The following is a 19,815-nucleotide window of genomic DNA, read 5'->3' on the forward strand; positions in this document are numbered from 1 at the left end:
ATATGTAGTAATGAAGATTTACCTCAAGGTCACCAGACTCTTCAAAAATATGAAGTGTGTAAACTACATCTTGCATGGGGATTTGAAAGCACTCAAATTACGAGATAAAACAGGTTTCCTAGGAAATCAAGTAATTTAGATGTGAAGGCTCCATTTTATGTCAAAGTAAAATACAGAGGATTGTTGCTATTCACCACAAGAAGGAAGGAGGTACCACTGTTTATTCTGTTTTCAAATAGACAAGAAATGATTCCTTCAGTCAAGTTAAAACCAATATGTAAACTGCTTGGCCCAGGTCCCTAAAGCTGTTTAGGCTCCTAATTTCCATAGACATCAATGGGAGTTAGGTGCCTAATACCTTTGAGGATCTGGGCCCTTCTGGATGTTTTACCTTTCAAAATAATGGCTTCAAAATAACCTACAAACCAGGGCTTATGCCCATTTGTCTCCTTTCGTACTCTCTTCATACTCTCCCCCTTGCAAGGTTATGTAGTCCCATCAGAGGTATCGGATGCCTGCTGACAATTAGCTTTGTCTGCATTCCCCCAATGAACCCTTAATTAGGCCTAATTTTAGGAGTTTAACTTTCGGCACCTGCTTTTGAAACTTTTGGCCTACTTGAGCAATTGAAGTTCCTACAACATTGGTGTTCCATTGTTTAAGATCTTTAAACAGTCAGGACATGTCAATATATATTGTATGTATGAGGAGAGAGAAGAAAATAATGATAAAGGAGAGATACACAACCACAATTAACAACATCCTCTTTGTCATAAATTGGATAATGGTCTGTAGCATACTTGATCTTCAATGTTTCCCCATCACCTATAAGACCATATATATCTAAGTAGCGAGAGCATCTTTTGTAACCCCATAGAAAATGACTTGCATATTGAGAGTTAGAACCAAATTGTGACAGGCTCTTATGCAGATGTACAAAGGGACAATACAAGTAACCTTCTGCCTCCATCCACTTGCACAGCCCACACAAGGGTCAGTCATAGGTGTAGTCCCTACACTCAGTGGACCTCAGGAACTGTTCCCAGGGCCTGCTCCAAAGGAAATAGGAAAAGGAGCAGAAAGTAGGTGAGGCTATAGAGTGGGCCATCTTCAACAGGAAGGTATACTGTCCCCAGAGACAATGTTGCTTCAGCAGGGAGTGGGACTATACTAGATTAAGGTAGGGAGGTGCAGCTCCACTCACCTCCTACTCATGCATATTGCTAAATGCCACAAATTGGCTTGTAATGCCTGGAATTTCAGCAGCTCATAAACCATATCAGTACTTTATAGGGAAGACACTATGACAAGAAAACCAAAATATCTTTGTTCCCATGGATACAGTTCTCAGCACAACTTAAACAAGGCCAATGGGCAAGTATGGCAGTGTTGCAAAATCAACATGAACTTCGAACAGCGACGGCTCAGAATCTATTTGGTCACCCTTACTAGAAAAAACTAACGAGATTTTAATCACTCATCAAAATAAATTACTCCCCTTGAGATGAGCAGGTAAACAGAATTTTACAAGGCTGATGTACACTACTTTGGATGGGTTAGCATTAGAATCCTGGTGCGGTGGACAGATTTTTATTTTATATTTGACCTTTAACCATTAGCAGACAGCTTTGGGGGAGAGATTTTTGAGCTGGATGAGACAGAAAGAATGAGAGATCCACTAAAACTTTCCCTGTCACACATCATATTGAGTTTACTATTTTTTCTTTATCCTCCCAAATCTGTTTCTCCCCCCCCCCGCCATATTTCGCATTGTATAGATGGGGTTAGATAGAGATTAGCTGAATAACACTTTGTGTCATTGCATGTAAAAGTGCTGTGTTGTCTCAAGGACAAGCATTAATTTTAAAGTTTCTTTTCCAGAGAAAGCGAAACAGAGATGATAGTCTAGTTCAACAATATTGCTGCTAACTACCACTAGAGAACTTCTAATTGAGTTGTTGTTATGCTGTATTATTTATATGCCATAACATGCAGGGTCCCTGTCCAGAAAATCTTACAATCTAGGGTCCTGAGCCAAAGTTCACTGAAGTCAATGGAAAAGAATCTCGTTGATTTCAGAGGGCTTTGGATCAGGCCATAGGAAAGCTTTATGCAGTAGTTTACTTGACAGCAATAGTAGAAGAAGAGATGTTGAATTCAGCATTGGTTGATGCTAAATAATTTGTAGAGCTTGTTGAAGTTAGGCCCATAAGTAGTGGTTGTGAAATATAATTTTCATACTGTTTGCTTTGACTAGACTCATACTATTTCCTTTCATTTGTTTTCTTGCCTTTTCAGTTCCAGGCAGCAGTTGCTGGAGCTATTATTATTAATGATGAAGCTATTCCTAGCTCAAACGTACAACCTTCCTCAAATCTATTTATTAATTAATTAAAAATAAAATACAATAATGAGTGAGTGTATATTTATTTTTAAAATATTTGATTTTCTCCATGATACAATAGGTATGTCTACACAGCAACTAGACACCTGTAGCTGGACTGGGCCAGCCAATTTGGGCTCGCCGGGCTTAGGCAGCATGCTTTTTCATTGCTGTGTAAACTTCCAGACTTAGGCTGGAGTCTGGGCTCTAGGACTCTGCAGGATCCCAGAACTCAGTCTCCAGCCCGAGCCTGGAAATCTTCACAGCAATGAAACAGCACTGCAGTCCGAGCCCTGCGAGCCCTGCGAGCCTGAGTCGGCTGGCACAAGCCAGCCACGGGTCTTTCTTTACTGTCTTGTCATAGCCAATGTGTCCTGTGTGAAAGTCAGAAGTGTGTACTAAGAGCCTAATCGCACCCTATAGAAATCAATTGAATAGCACCTATTGACTTTATTGGGTTATAGATGAGGGTCTAAAATATTGGCTCAAATTCTCTTCTCTCTGACAGCAGAGGATCACTTCCACGGAACACTGTCTGAGGCCAATATCATCAGTAATGTAGCTTTGCCCAGCTGATCCTGAATGGTGCCACAGACATTTTTTGTAAACTTGAACAGAAAAAAATACAGTAATTATGGCCTGTAATGACTTTTAAAATCTAGTTCTTCCAATTCTTTTCCTTCGCCCATGCACATGTGCCGGCTTCATTGTGTTCTAGGAGCACCCCTTTGCTCTGGGTAAATTTTCATTACATATATGTGAATAGTTTGTGACATTCACTTGTTTTCTTTCATTTAGAGATGCCTGAAGAAATATGCTAATATTAAGAACCTTTCTATTAGAGTACCAGTTGTTTTTTTCTCACTGGGAAAACTGTAGAAACACAATCTCAGCACTAGCAAGTGTGGTATATTGTCTGAGGCAGGGTGCATGCAAAACTTAGTTTACTTCTATGAACCCACATATTAAACTTGTTTCATGCTTAATTATGGGTATTTCATTGGTCTGAAACAAAATGATAGAAAATCTGGGTCTTGGTCCCAATTCCATCATTACTCTGAATTTAACTAACAAGTTAATTTTCAAGTTCTGTAGAAGTTGTCACAGAATTTATTTTGCTCAAATACTTATTCTTATTTCCTTTTCAGATGTTTGTGTCACTAATTTCTCTATTTCAACAATCTTCTCTGCATGTTATAAGAGAGATTCTTGGGGAGAAAACACAGCTTGTGCTCTTTTTTTTTCAGAATAAACCATTCCTCACTCATTATATTTACTCTCTTTTTAAACTTTGCTTTGTTTGTTGTTCCACGTGTTCAGCAATGTAATACTGTAATCCAATTGCTGACACTACCCTTTATCATTAGGCACAAAGCACCAAGCAATGGTGCTAAAATTAGCAATGGTACTTACTACATTCCCTTTTTTGGTCTTTGGCTTTTGTTTATTACATTGGTTGTGTCTTAGCCTATGAGTCTAACTCCAGGGCTTTCTAAAAAGATAGAAATTTAGCATCATTACTACAAAAAAACCATTCAACACTCAAAGACTTTCAGAGAAGACAAACTTTGAAAAGTATTGAGAAGAGACTTAAGCAATAATTATTTTGACACCACAGGAAGTTTTTCCTCATACTCTTTTTACCAAAACTGAATTTTAATTTTTGTCAGTGGTCAAATTCCAGACTTTGTTTAATTTGTAAATCAGATGTGAAGTGAGAGCTGCACTGCTGCACTATTTTAACATGTTGAAATAGTTTTGTACTTAAAAAGTGAAATGTGTTTTGTCTGATTTTAAATTGTCACTCCAATAAGTAACTGAATATGAATATAAAGATGTTTTGGTTACTACCCCAGGGGTAAATGACCATGTTCTTCCCATTGCTAATCCTCACTTCTTGAAGTATAGTATAATAACTACTTTAACTGCTGGAAATAAATTTTCAGTGCCAGAAATTCTGTATTGATACATTAATTCAGTGGGTCAGCAAGTAAAAGTTGTACTCATAAGTAGAGTGCATTTAACTATTCAGGCATTTCTATTAACTATGCAATAACTTTGTGCCGCTGTAACAGAATACCTTAGATGCCTCTAATTTTGAGTGAAATAATTTCTTGATTCATTTTGCACAAAATAAAGATACTTACCAAACGTACATTTCTAAAGAGTCCAAAATGTTTAATTATTACTTTGAAACAACTATTTTAAGACTATATTAGGGAGAAGACAACCATTCTTTTCTTTCATGGTTTAGTGGACATTATGATTAAAGTAGTGAAGTGACTGATAGTTTCTTATACTTTCATTCTCCAATATCTATTTGTCTGTTTTGGGCACACATATTTCCCTTTGGTTAACTTATTTTATTGTCTGTGTAAAAGTATAGTATATCTTAATTTGCTACATCAAAACAATTAAAGGGAACAGAAAATATAGTTAATATCCATGAAGAGTTGAATGATTGATTCCATTCTTGCCACATCTTACATTTTGATAACACTCCTTTTTGCTGTATAATGCTTATTGCAGAAAGGCTAAAACGTAGCTGTCTATAAAAGTTCTTTTTATTGCCTGGTTCTAATTCTGTAGTCTACAGAAATGTTGTCCTTTTGTTCGGGATAGACGAGTGAACTGTTAAAACAATATACTTAAGGGCTGGTCTACACTAGGGAGGGGGATCGATCCAAGATACGCAACTTCAGCTACGCGAATAGCGTAGCTGAAGTCGAAGTATCTTGGATCGAATTACCTGGGGTCCAGACGGCGCGGGATCGATGGCCGCGGCTCCCCTGTCGACTGCGCTACCGCTGCTCGCTCTGGTGGAGTTCCGGAGTCGACGGTGAGCGCATTCGGGGATCGATATATCGCGTCTTAATGAGATGTGTTATATCGATCCTGGTTAAATTGATTGCTACCCGCCGATACGGCAGGTAGTGAAGACGTACCCAAAGTCTCATGAGTGAAACTGGTAGTAATGTGGATTTAAGGACTGATTCCCAATGTGAGAGTGAATTACCTAGTATCTTGATCTTTCCCTATTTAACTATCTATATCATCTATGTCTACCTCTATATCTAACAGTTTTTTATTGGTCTCTGGCCTGAACAATAGAATACATTTTGTAGTATACAGAACTGGAGCCATGCAATTAGCAGAATTTCTATATATCTGTAAGGATGAAATTTTATTAACCCAGTAACATACCTAAACCACTGCCTGCAGCTGGAATAACAAATGTTATGCTTATTGCTGAAAGCAACTGTATGGTCTTTAAAAAGAAGAACAGGAGTACTTGTGGCACCTTAGAGACTAACAAATTTATTAGAGCATAAGCTTTCGTGGACTACAGCCCACTTCTTCGGATGCATATAGAATGGAACATATATTGAGGAGATATATATACACACATACAGAGAGCATAAACAGGTGGGAGTTGTCTTACCAACTCTGAGAGGCCAATTAATTAAGAGAAAAAAAACTTTTGAAGTGATAATCAAGCTAGCCCAGTACAGACAGTTTGATAAGAAGTGTGAGAATACTTACAAGGGGAGATAGATTCAATGTTTGTAATGGCTCAGCCATTCCCAGTCCTTATTCAAACCGGAGTTGATTGTGTCTAGTTTGCATATCAATTCTAGCTCAGCAGTCTCTCGTTGGAGTCTGTTTCTGAAGTTTTTCTGTTGTAATATAGCCACCCGCAGGTCTGTCACTGAATGACCAGACAGGTTAAAGTGTTCTCCCACTGGTTTTTGAGTATTTTGATTCCTGATGTCAGATTTGTGTCCATTAGTTCTTTTGCGTAGAGACTGTCCGGTTTGGCCAATGTACATGGCAGAGGGGCATTGCTGGCACATGATGGCATATATCACATTGGTAGATGTGCAGGTCAACGAGCCCCTGATGGTATGGCTGATGTGATTAGGTCCTATGATGATGTCACTTGAATAGATATGTGGACAGAGTTGGCATCGGGGTTTGTTACAAGGATAGGTTCCTGGGTTAGTGGTTTTGTTCAGTGATGTGTGGTTGCTGGTGAGTATTTGCTTTAGGTTGGGGGGTTGTCTGGAAGCGAGGACAGGTCTGTCTCCCAAGATCTGTGAGAGTAAAGGATCATCTTTCAGGATAGGTTGTAGATCTCTGATGATGCGCTGGAGAGGTTTTAGTTGGGGGCTGAAGGTGACAGCTAGTGGTGTTCTGTTATTTTCTTTGTTGGGCCTGTCTTGTAGGAGGTGACTTCTGGGTATGGCCTTTGTAGCAGCCTTAGCACAACTAACAGATCAGGAGAGGAGGGGGAAGTGAGTGACCATAAGGAGTAAACATGACCCTCTGCCCTCCTGACTTGAGCTTTTTCCCGAAGCATGCAAAGTTGCAAGATGGAAAGTCTGGCAATAGTTAACTATTCCTATGTGAGATACAGCTTGTTAACTGATGGGATACTCCAGACTACAGGCTGGAAAACTCCATACTTTACTTAGCTTCTACTCAGCAGTTTTTTTGATGAACAAGCTACGTAATACTAACAAATTGGGTATAAAAAGAGGAAGAACTCTGGGCTCGGTGGACACTTGGACACCTGAACACTTGGACACCTCTCATGTTCCCCTGCATATGGAAGGTTAGCCACTGGAGTCTACAGTTAGCCACTCAAGATCTCCTCAGGATCCTGGGTAAATATGAATTTGGGGGTAATTAGGGCTGCTCCACTAACCTGTTGCGGACAGGTGTAAGTGCTGGAGACTAAATAAAGTAGAATTTTTGAATGAAAGCACTTTTGTTTGCCTGCTTGCATCAACTATTTATCAGCCAGACAGCCATGTCCACATTGATTAATTTCCTGCCACTGCCTTGCAAAGAATAAAGTTACAAAGAGCTTTGGGTTCCGCAAAACCCCTGGTAATAGAATTGGAGGCACAAGAGAGGATGATGGAGAGGAAGGGGACTGTTGATGCAAACAGTCTATTGCAATATGAAGTAGAGGATGGTGCAGTGGGGTAGCTACCTACAGTTCTCATGTTGTAACTCACAAGTCAGTTTATGGGTAAATTCTGTCACTGGGACTTAGAGCTCAGGCTGGTAGCCTGTTCAAGTGAGGAATTATGTCCAAAGGAAAGGAAACATCTGGAAAAGAAGAACAGTTGAAAATGGGGAAACAGCTTGACTGATTTTATACAGGAACAGGGGTAACATGCCCCTGAAACCTGGAGCTTTGACTGGCCCCAGAGTGATCCCGCAGCTCTGTAAGCAGATAGTAGTGACAGTAGTAGGTAGAGAGATAGGTCAGTTAAAGGCAAGCGTGGAGGAACTAGAGAAATATAAAATTGAGAAAGACAACGAGATATCCAGCCTGAAGGCTGAGTCAGACATCCTCCAAAGCTCAGATACTGGGAGTGCAAAAGCAAGTGTGTGTGATAGTGACAGTGAGAGGGTGAGTGAGAAGCTGGAAGAGAAGGTGCCTAGACTGAAACATCAGACAATGGAGAGTGAAAGAATTGTTAGAACCTCACTGAAGGATTCTCAGGCTAAGATCCAGGCAGATCATGGGGAATGTAAGAGACAGATTTGTCCTCTCAGAGCAATTGTGGGAGAGCAGAAGGAAATAGTGGCTTCAATTAGAGGAAGTTGTAGTCTGGGAAGGGGGTATGGGTCAGAGGTGGATCCTCACTTACATCCTTCTTATGATGATGAGAGGGATGATCACCAAGAACTTCCCTTTCCTTTGGGCTCTTCTGGGCAGTCCCCATATGGTCCCTTGCTTGAAACACTGGAAGAGCTGCAGACTCCCATGCCCATAGCCTCCACAGTGAGGAAGATTGATTCCCAAGGGGGTAACCAAGGAGGGAAAGAATGGGTAGACATCAGGCCCTTCCCCCTGACCAGGCTAGGGTACCAGGGAAATTGGTTGTCCCTTTAAACTGGAGCACAGTCTTGGGATGTCTGGCAAGGACAGCTGGCACACCCCAGTCTCACTCTGGCGGATGTTGTGTCAGCCTCCACTCTCCTCTCAGAGCCGGTCTAGGAGTACAGGTTCCCAGATTCTTTGGCCCAAGAAGCCCCACTTGTAGAATTGTTGTTGTCTGTGCTTTATTTTTTTGATTAAGTTTCCCCTCCTTCCTAAGTCATTCTTCACACACACACACACACACACACACACACACACATCTTCCCCTCCACACATGCTATTTGTTGTGGGGGGTTTTTTTGTGCATTTTTGTTTTGAAAGTTAAGGGTTAAAACCACAGCTAGCTTTACTTTACTGCCCTTGAAAATACGGTTGCCAAGCAACAGGAAAATATATTTTGCTACTGATTTTAATTACTGCCAGAAAAGCAATTTTGAGAAAAGTAGTAAATTAACAAAAGAAGGATCGGGCCCAAAGCTGTTTATTTTATAGCCATAGGGAATTTGTTGCTCCGAATGAAGCAACCACGTGTAAATCAATAGCCCTCCCAGATAAGACTCTAAAGGAAGGCGAGGGCTAAAGGGGAGAAAGGAAAGAGAAGAGATTCTGGGAATTGATGCTTTAACACCATTGAGAGTGATGGTTGATTTTACTAACAGGGTCCTGGGGGAACCACCTCCCAGCACACCGTGGGAGCCAGTGGAGATTTGAGCAAAGTACTAGAGTGCAGCCCTTAAGGCATCTGAAGAACTGGAGTGGCCCAAGTGGCCCCCAGAAGTCCTAGTAATTGCAGAGAAATACCAGGAGAGTGGGGCAAAAATGAGATGGAATATGGTAAAATTGATCCAGAAATCCTAGTTACAGGCCAGATCCCCCAGGCCAGATCAGTATAGGTAGCCAAGGAGGCAAAAGCCATCCTGAAAGAAACATCTGATGGGCTTTTGGGCCAAAACTTTTGAGTTTTGGTAGAACAGGCAACCCCCCAATAATGCCGCTCTGTGGCCAGTCCTTAAAGATGATAGTAATACTTGGAGGCTTGTGGTGGATTTTTTGCCCCTTAGTTGGGTGACCCTGCTGATGTCCCCATAGTGGCTAAGTGTCAGGAGGGGATGGCCTCCATTGTAGGAGGGGGCCCAGTGAGTTTCAGTTTTGGATTTGACCAAAGCTTTCTTTGCTATCCCTTTACATCAGGATGGCTATTGCAGGTTTGCTTTTACCTTTCAAGGGAAGCAGTTGTGTTTTGCCAGGAACATGGCTGGAACATACCTCTAGTCTTTGTCATGTCTAGGTGGTCAAGATGTGAGCAGGAATGCCCAAAAGAGACATTTTTATGTCTAATATTTTAATGTGGATGATATCCTGATTTGCACTCAGAACAGGGAAGCGACTCTGGAGGTATTGGACAGGGTGTTACAAAAGAGTCAGGAAACCGGTTTAAGGTGAGCCCAAAGAAAGCCCAGCTGTGCTCCCAAGAAGTAAATTTTTTGGAGTGATTTGGGGACAAGAGGGGCATTCCTGTGACCAAACGAGAGTGGAGCTGATATTTCATTGAGGGATTTTCAGAGAAGCCCCACTTGATGAACTGTTAAAGAAGAGAGCAGAGTGGAACTGGGGCTCTCAACAAGAATCCATGGTCTAGTTAAAACAAGCCTTAGCCTAAGCCTCTGGATTTGAGAACTGTTTGTGAGGAGAGCTTTACAGAGTCAGAACCATGGAACAATGCTCCGCCCTGAGGCATGTCTCCTAGCCTTCCAGTGAGGTAGAGAGGAGATTTACTCCCTATGAAAAGAAAGCTTTGGCACTAGTTTGCACATTGCAGCATTGGGAATATCTGGTGGGATTGTCCGTGGTGTTACTGAAAATTGCTCACTCTCCAGTAAAATGTGTACTCACAACCGTCAGGTGTCCAGCCTCAGCAAGCTGAAGTAAACCAGTGCTGATGAATTTGCTAAGCCCCAAGTGCGGGATCAAAGCACAGTTCAAAATTCAAGAGTCCCCTCCCAGGGAAAAAAGGGTAGAGGGGAAAAGTGGGACTCAGGCTCAGATGGGTCTGAATAAAAGTTAATAAGTTTAGCTTAAATGTTTTAGTGATACCTCCCTCTATATAAGGAGGGGAAAAGTTTGTTCTGCTTTGTGTTTTAGATTATTAACCATGTGAATGCGCTCCTGAGTGCTGCTGTTCCTGGCATTTGGATTGCAGACCTGCTCCTTTGGTGATGTGAATCAGGAATCCATTGTGTTTACAGCATGGGGAGACAATCAATGAATGACAGTGAAATGTAAAGCGAACAATACCTTTGACATCACTACTGATCCCAACATCCCAGAAGAACAAATCACTCTTTAGGACCCTTGGAAACATTAGCTTGGGAATGAGCAAGAACTGGCAATGTGTCATGGTTTGGGTTGCAAATGGTCTACACTGGCCACTATGGAATCCCCCACTTCAGTGGCAACCACACCATTCTCATGTATACACAAGGAGCTAGTGGGAGAGAGGATTTGTTTGTGTGGAGCATTAAAAGCTACCCAGGTGGGTACAGTTGTCTCTGGGTGGGAACTGACAAGCTATTATTTAATTGTACTAAGCCTAAATGTGTTCATTTGTGGACTGACATTTCCCAGCGGACAGCACTCGGGTGGAAACCAATTCATTCAGGAGGGGAATGGGAAGCTCCTTTGCCATGCAATTTGGAGGCTCTGGAGTCTCAAGAAACATTTTGGCACTAGAGGCTCTCTGTAAACGGTTGGTCCAGCCATTATTTGAAAGATGGAAAAACTGTATAAATCTACATGAGGTCCCCAAATCTGGAAAGGAATGGGTAAGAAGAGACCTATAAGGAGCAATTGGAACAAGGGTGGAGTTTTTAACAGCAACAATGAGGAAATGCTAGCAAACAAGATAAATGCAATGGGTCGACACATATGGACTATGGGTGGTGACAAATGACCAGGGTGAAAAACAGTAAAATTGGAAGCCTACCTAAAAGAACCTGGAATGGGATATGAAAGCAACAAAAATGCCCTGCAAATAGAGGATGTGTGTTTGGAACTGACTGAAGGAAAATGCCACTATGCTATTAACCCATTTGCAAATAATAACTCTATGCTTGTATATAGAGGTGATCACTGTGTGTTCTAAGAAGCTGGTGTCCTATGCTTCTTGTTAATTACATGCATAAAATAGATAATGATCCTCATGCGGGTTAAATGTTTTTGTCATGTTACAGTGATTCGGGGATGTGATTTTGAATTTCATGTGCCTGAACTTAAATATAATCAATTAAAAGAGACATATCCTTTGTACTCTGCTGTAAAATCTGTATCCCTTGGAATGACTTTAACTGTTTTACAAATGTTGCTTGCACACCCTGATTTGCATACTGTCAAACAAGAGGTGCACAAGGTCACGGTTACTGTACATCATAACATCAATGAAATTAAATGTATATTTGCAAGAATTGGCCAGAATCTAAAAAACACCAGCGGTGGGAGGCATTATTGGAATGCTTACTCACTGGCACAGGGATCTTCAACTTGGCCCTGAATCCCATTGTAATAATTTTGATGTTCCAAGTAGTAGTGATCTTCAGTAGTGAGATACAGCTAGTTAACTGATGGAAAAATCCACACCGCAGGTTGGAAAACTACAGGCTGGAAAACTCTACATTTAACTTAACCTCTGCATAGCCCTTTTTTTCATGAACAAGCTATGTTATGCTAACAAATTGGGAATAAAAAGAGGAAGGATTCTGTGCTTGGTGGATGCTTGAACACTTGGACACCTCTCAAGTTCTCCTGCAGACAGAAGGCTGCCCACTGGATGTCTACAGTTATCCACTCGAGACCTCTTCAAAACCCTGGGTAAATATAAATCTGGGGGTAATTTGGGCTGCTCTATTAACCTATTGCAGATGTGTGTAAGTGCTGGACTAAATAAATAGTGCCCTGCGTGGATACAAAATTTATATCCACGGATGCAGATATCCGCAGATATAAATCAGATATCTGAGGAGCTGCAGGGCTCTACCAAGAACTGCAGCAGCGAAAGCAGCAGCATATTGGGCTGCCACTCACAGGAGGCAGAGCCCCATGCAGGCCCTCCTCTGGTGTGGCTGTACTGCCCACAGTCCTGCCCACTGGGGCAGGCACCAGTTCCACCCACATCTGCCCCTGGTCACACTCTGGGACAGGAGTCCTTTCCACACAGCAGTCTGCATCTCCTGACTGGGGGCATGCGAGCTGCTTGCACACACTAGTGCAACCAGGGACAGCTGTGGGTGAGCCTGGTGCCTGCCCCAGTGAGTGGGACTGGGGACAGGGCTGGGGGCGGTACAGCCATGCCAGAAGAACTGCCCATACAGGGCACTGGCTCCTGCGAGCAGTGGCCTGACATACTGCTGCTTTCACTGTTGCAGTTCCCGGTGAAGCCCTGCAGCTCCCCTAATATCTGATTTATATCCACGGATATCCGCCATCCACAGATATTAATTTTTTATCCATGCAGGGCTCTATAAATAAAGTAGAACTTTTGAGTGAAAGCACTTTTGTTTGCCTGCTTGCATCAACTATCTATCATCCAGACAGCTGTGTCCCCATTGATTTATTTCCTGCCACCGCCCTGCAAAGAGTAAAGTTACCAGTAGCTTTGGGTTCAGCAAAGCCTCAGATAACAAATCTACATGTGAGACTCATCAGGTAATTTTGACATGTTCAACCAAGTGGTATGACATAATATGATAGGAGAGAATTCCCAGTAAATAAGCAGAGTGCAGAATTCTTTACTATTATATTTAATTCCATTATTATTATTATTATTCATTCATTTATGCAACTGTCCATCAGTCAGTGCACAACAGTATCTGAGGCCCAGATTCCCAAAGGCATTTAGAGGCCTAACTCCCATAATGGAATACCTTAGAAGATCTGGACCCAAGTGTCTACTTCATAAAAAATATTATAAAGAAGTTCAGAAAAAAAGGTTCCATAATGTGATCTATTTGTACTGTCATAATCTTGGCATAAGGGGATATTGTTAAATTTATAACAAAGACACTGTAAAGTGACAGCTAGTTCCCTCTATTCATTTCCACAGAACTTCTTGTGTTGACCTTATTATGAAAAAGAAAACTTCTCGGCAAAATAATAATTAGCTGTCAGAAGTGTTTGTCAAAGACAAAGCTGTTAAATCACAGCTACTTGTCAAGTACCAGCTTTAGTTTAAATTCTTACATTCTTCAGTTCAAAGAACTGCATTGGCAGATTATGGTCAGACAATGAAAATATGTTTGTTCCATAACTATAACGAGCCTCTTAGAAACCCGCGAACCTAAGGGTTCATGCCTTATTGCCATATGGCTTTGGATACTTATTGCACTAAGCCGTGTTCTGTTGGCTAGTTGGCCCTTTGTTGTGGTTTTCATAGGACTCCTCCGTCGAATCACAAGTATGAAATCATCAGTACTTTGTGGTCCTTTGGACAATTTCACATCCCAATTTCTATTGTGAAAACTAGAATGTGAGCTACTTTACTCCAATTCCACTAGAGCAATATTACAACAGCAAAATACTGGGGGCAAGAATCTGTTCTGTGGCCCTGTAAACTAGTGGCCCTAATCACCAGCTAGGGACTAGGTGTCAGCCAAGCCCAGCTTAGTCTCTGTCCCTTCTTTCAGGGCTCTGTTTAATATCTTCACAAGGAAAGAAACAATGTGCAAAAATAACAAAGAACAACTTGGTTAAAGGTTCAGATGGGGGCTATCTGGCCTCCAGTAGCTACCAGACAGGGCCTTCTCCAACCCTGGTGGGAGGGAGATCCACAAGGCCCACCTGCCTGCAGCCTCCTGCTCTGGTAACAGGAAAATATACTCCTTACTCTCTCCTTCTTTTCCTCCTTCCTCCACCTGTCCTCACCAATGAGCTGGGACCTCCTTTATTGTCCAGCTAAGTGGGCGAAATATGAGGTACTGTTCAGCTGTGTCAGCTGATTCCCAGTACCTGCCTGCTGGGCTTCTCCCTGGAGCAGGATCAGCTGCTTCCTGACTCCCCTCCTCTCCCTTGGGCCATTAAAGGGGCAGATCACCCTCTTACAGGCCTCTTTATGCTGCTCCAGCAATCTTAAGATGTAGTTAGTGGAACCAGGAGTGTATTGGTCATCCAATTTGCAAATGCAATGGCAGATGGACTCAACTGAATAAACCCAACTGAACTCCTTATACAAGAAAGAGATATAAGGGATCTGCAAAGAGGCAGTAGGCTGACAAAACCCCATCTAGGAGTGTTTTTTTAATGTTCTCCCCTGCCATACTCTATCCCTGAGGCTGCTTTAGTTTGTGGCAGGAGCTGAATCAGCCTCCAAATGGCTCCATAAAATCAGGGCCGGCTCCAGGCACCAGCTTGCCAAGCAGGTGCTTGGGGCGGCCACTCCAGAGAGGGGCGGCACGTCCAGCTCTTCGGCGGCAATTCGGTGGACAGTCCCTCACTCCGGCTTGGAGCGAAGGACCTCCCGCCGAATTGCCATCGCGATTGCAGCTTTTTTTTTTTGGCTGCTTGGGACGGCCAAAACCCTGGAGCCGGCCCTGCATAAAATGAACAGATTAAAGCCATCTTTCCCTCAACTCCCCACTCCCTATTCCTGCACAAAACAGAGTTTGAGCAGGATGGAGAATCTGGCCCTTATAGTGAAATGGCTACTGAAGCCTGACATCACTTTTTCCTTTTCTGTTGATCTTTGGTGAGAATGAAAAAACACCATGTGGGTTTGTATCAGTTTAGGGCCTCCTTGGGGATTCATATAATCTTTTCCTCATATAAAGAATTCACTTGGCTTTATTCACTTGGGTCCATCTGCCATCATATTTGCAGGACAGATGATCAACACACTTCTCCAGTGACTGCTCATACCTTATCTCCAGCTCTTGTCTCACTCTCCCCTTGATTAATTTGCTTTGTAATCTCTCTTTATGATTTTGATCATCTTTCATCCCTCAGCTCTCTATGTTAGTTGCATCTTCCTCCTTGTGTAGATAGTTAGTCTCTATGTCCCCAAGGAACACACCGTGAGTAGAAGAACATATTAGGGAATGTACTTTCACTCTCAAAAAACTTACGTTCGGGACACTTACTTCTGAAAATGTTTCCAACTTTATAAGATGCTTTCCCTGTTAATCTTCCTTGATCATTTTGATTCCATTTCAAAATTTAATTGGTATGGTTTAATTCAGTGAGAATCTCTTTTGATTTTGCAAGCCAATTGGCCAGTGGGTATGCTCATTTGTAGATCATTTCTTATGTATTTTCATTGCAAATTCTTTTGTCATATTCCCTAGGTCTTCTAGGCTCAATCAATCTCCACTGATACTAAAGACTTGTGATCCCAACTAACCTAATCCTCTCTCCTTCAGAATTGACTCCAACACATTTGAAAATATCTTTGGTGAAATGGCACCTTGCTTGCGTCCCCTTCTCTGTTTTGATCAAAACTGAAGCAGTAGGAATGTAGATTTTGGTAAACAAACCCTCTAGTCTCATTTGCAAATGCCATTTTCTCATTAGGATCAGAACAAAAAGTATGCCTGAAAGCAACCAGCATAATACAGTCAGTTGTTTTATCTGAGAATGAGCAGCAGAGAGATAATGACCTTGTCAATGAAGTACTGGAGGGGCCTGTCTGGAGACCCTGGTTAAAATCCACCCCCCAAAATGAAGGGAAAGTTGACATAATTTTCCGTTCCTCATGGACTTTACCCATTTCTAGATATTTCTATACGTCCATGTTTAAGTTAAAAAATAAACAAACAATGGGTGAAACCCTGACCCCATTGAAGTAAGTGGCAAAACTCTCCTTGATTTCAACAGGACCAAGATTTCACCCATTATTTATGTAATCCTTGGAGATTAATTCTTACTTCAACTTTGTTAAAGTCAATATAGAACATTTTCCTTTAATTGCTAGTGATGATTAAGTCACTTACTGACCACCTGCCAATTGAACAAGAGGGGAGTTTCATTCTTTACCAGAACTGGATCAGCACTAATAATCGTAGTGGTTGTACTGCAGTTAAGAAGCTAGGTGCCGAATGCTCAGAATTGTCAGACAGTAACTTGTTAAATTTGGAATGTAGAAAAAGCCAATTTTAAATGTGGAAAATACAATTAAAGCCCATCATGTTCAAAATAAATTAGGTGGACTCTCTGAAGGCCATAGTGCTGGAACAGAATTGTAATCAGAATCAAAATATAACAAAGTTCCACCATTGGTCCAATCCCAGATACCCTTCTTAATCTTATAGTCTCCAATATACTTTAGTCATGTAAGCAAAATTTCACATTGACTTTAATAGCTGTTTCTGCAAGCCCTCAAAATGCAGACCTGAACCTATGTTTTCAAGCTATCTTCTATAGCTCAGTTGCTGTCTTTTCATTGGGTACTATGTACAATTCTTATATTCTCCCTGCTGACATTTTTAAGCCTGTTCCTTTGCAGATCTAGCACATATACTCAGTCCACAGGAGAACTTGATTGTTATTTAGCAGTTCTTTGATTTAAAACTTTTCTGGGTGCATGCAATCTAATTCACGGCTCACTCCCAGTTTCCTTCCCTTCGCAACAAATATTTATATAAACAGACACAATTCTCACCTCGCTGAGATTAGCTGTGATCTGTTGTTGTATAATGCACTTTTAATTATCCATGCTGACTGCACTAGTCTTTGTCACTGTCTGATCCTCATACACCTTGCCAGGGTTTGGCAATAGTGTGGCTGATTGCAGTAGACTGAAATATAACATGGCTGCAAATGCTCCTCCAATTATTCCAAACTAAGGCTGGTAAAAAAAAAAAAAAAAAAGGATATTTTACCCACAGTAATTAAAAAAACAAATCCATCCATTTCAGACTCTTTTTTCAATTTTTTTTTCAAAATTTCCTATGAAAAATGTTTGGGTTTTCATTTTTTATTTCAATACCACTTTTCTTTTTTCCTTTCGCTCACTCTTTCTTTCTCCCCCACCTCCTTTTTTCCAATGGCAGATTTTAAAAATAGTTCTATTCCAGTCCATACACCATTTTGATATTATTCCAAATCCTACAAAAGAGGGCTTTTTTTTCTTTGTGCTGTAAGCTCCCTGGCAGATAAAGCTTCCATTACTATTTCCCAACGAGGCAAATTTCCCTCCTGTATCATCTCCTCAGAACTGCTGTTCATTGGATGTGGTAGTGAATGGAAATCTTCTGAGTAGACAGTTCTTGCCTTATTTACCTTTATGTCTTCTGCTCTCACAAATAGTCTGCCATCAGGAACAAACAAGTCTGTTCTACAGCAAGCGTTGCTCCAGTTCCCAAAGAACAGTATCAGTCACTAGGGAGAAGCAACAGGTTACATCTGAGACCATGAACGAGACTTATTTCCATGTCAGCCATTACTCACAGTGGAAGATTTTCTGATGTCGTCATTTTACAAGATGATGTTTCCTCTCTCAGTTCACCTTGGAGCGTCTCAGATATTATTTTATGTTATTGATAGCAGATTTGGCCACAGACTCGGAGGTGCATGGTGCACTGATGGTGTAACCATGGTTGTTATTACATCTAATGTGCTGTTAGTTTATAAGTCAAATTGTTGTTAAATCTAATTTGAGGAAAGAAACCAACTACCTTACACATTATTCATATATTAGAAAAATAAAGTAACCAATACTCTAATAATTCAAAATAACATAAGTAGTGTGGTTCCTTCTGTGGAAGCAGAGAAAGAACTGACAGGAAGGGGATGCAATGCATGACAGTTCGTTAGCAAGAGTCAGGCTAACTGTAACCCTAATAACACGAGATTTGTAGAAGCGAGGATTGTGTGAGGCGAGTGGGAAAGAACTGTGTGAGAAGTTGTTGCGACCTTGTGTAGATAATGTGTAGAAAATATTGTATGTGGACTAGAGTCAAAACAAGTGAGAAAAATAAGATATCAAGATGGCCTATGTATAAACAAAATGCAGCTGTTGCTTATTATTGTCTGTAATGAAAGGTATAAAGGTTTGCTGTAATTGTTTACCTGTAGAGAGACCTATTTAGCTCTCTCCCTCTACGCAATTATTAGAGAAAATAAAGTATCTGACTTGCTGTACCAAACAAAAAGTGAGAACTCTGTTATTCTCCGACACTTCTATGTGATCACACATGGTTGAATTCTGAATTCTACCCAAGTACACAGACTACAGCAGCTCCCCAGATACCATAATACTCCAAAAGGTCCCAAAGTGCATCTTTTGGCTATAAAATACAATAATGTCCTTAAAAACAATAAAATCCATCCATTTCAGACTCTTTTAACACATTAATAAAACACATTTCCTCGCCTTTACAGTTCAAAAGTTGTTGCCACTAGAAATAGCAGCTAGTGCGGTGTTTAGAGAAACCATTTAGGAATGTATAGTCTATACTGTGTAATGCAAGGGCAAGGGAAAGTGCAGGACAAAAACCAAAAAAGCATTGAAATTAAGAGTGTACAAACTTCTCCTTTTTAAAACCTTACATTTCTCTCCCTGAACTCCCTCAAAGGCATTGATGATCATTTGAATGCACTTTGTTTACTTCCTTCACCATTATTTCCCCTTGCTTTATTTTTTTTTCCAAGAAGCAGTAGAGTTTTTAATTATTTCCTTTTTCCTGGAGAAATCAATCATCTTGATGATGAAAACTAGGGATAAAGAATGCAGGAAAAGTCTAGATATCCCCATTAGCTTTAATCTTTGTTTAGACCTGGACTGAGATAAAACCTTTACTGGAACTCTGAAGTATTCAGGTAGCATTTTATTTTTATGTATGTATGTGTATCCTTCTGGGTTCCAGATGGAATTGGAGGTTCTGAAATACTCACAGAGAGGTTGTTGCAGTATAACAGAACCAAAAGCAGAATTGCTGGAAATTTTCCAAGAAAACCTATTATGAAATCTCCAGATTTGTTTTGAAGGCTCGAGCAATTCAGATAAGCTTTGGCAATTCATCAAAACATGTAAGGATGCTTATATGAACTGAACCTAAAACTCTGAACACTTCAACCAGCTCTACTGAAAATCCACGACAAATGTGTTTTCAATGACAACCAGCAGGAAAAGTGAAGAAAAGGAATCTGAAGAGAAATAGGGAAGAAAGAGTTATGGTGAAGAGGTGAGTGTAATGAAAATTATAATGCTACCGAAAACAAAGGAAACCAAAATTCTTACTCAATGTGTGTTGTAGTGGGTAGTGTATTTAACTGGGCCTAATTCAGTGCCCATTGAAATGAATAGAAAAACTCTCTTTGACTCAACAAGCACTGGATGAGGTCATTAGTGAAAAGGAAGACACTCAGAAGAGCCAGAATCTCTCTTGTAAACACTTGTTACTGAATGGAGGTGTTTTATATTTCATTCACCTTGTACAAATGTAAAGAACTATACAAGGTTATACTATTGCAACATAGTGGAGAATGAAGCCCTTTGCCCCTTTCATACTGGCACAGGAAATGACAGGAAGATGGGTAGTTGTATGTTAGC

General features: G+C 40.9%; 1 pseudogene; it reads left to right on the forward strand.

Moving 5' to 3' along the window:
• Positions 1-7,568: 7,568 nt before the first annotated feature.
• LOC112059415 (tigger transposable element-derived protein 1-like) overlaps positions 7,569-19,815 on the forward strand; it is a 59,423-nt pseudogene continuing 47,176 nt past the window's right edge.

This window comes from Chrysemys picta, chromosome 1, assembly GCF_011386835.1.
Source record: "Chrysemys picta bellii isolate R12L10 chromosome 1, ASM1138683v2, whole genome shotgun sequence".
Classification (NCBI taxonomy): domain Eukaryota; kingdom Metazoa; phylum Chordata; order Testudines; family Emydidae; genus Chrysemys; species Chrysemys picta.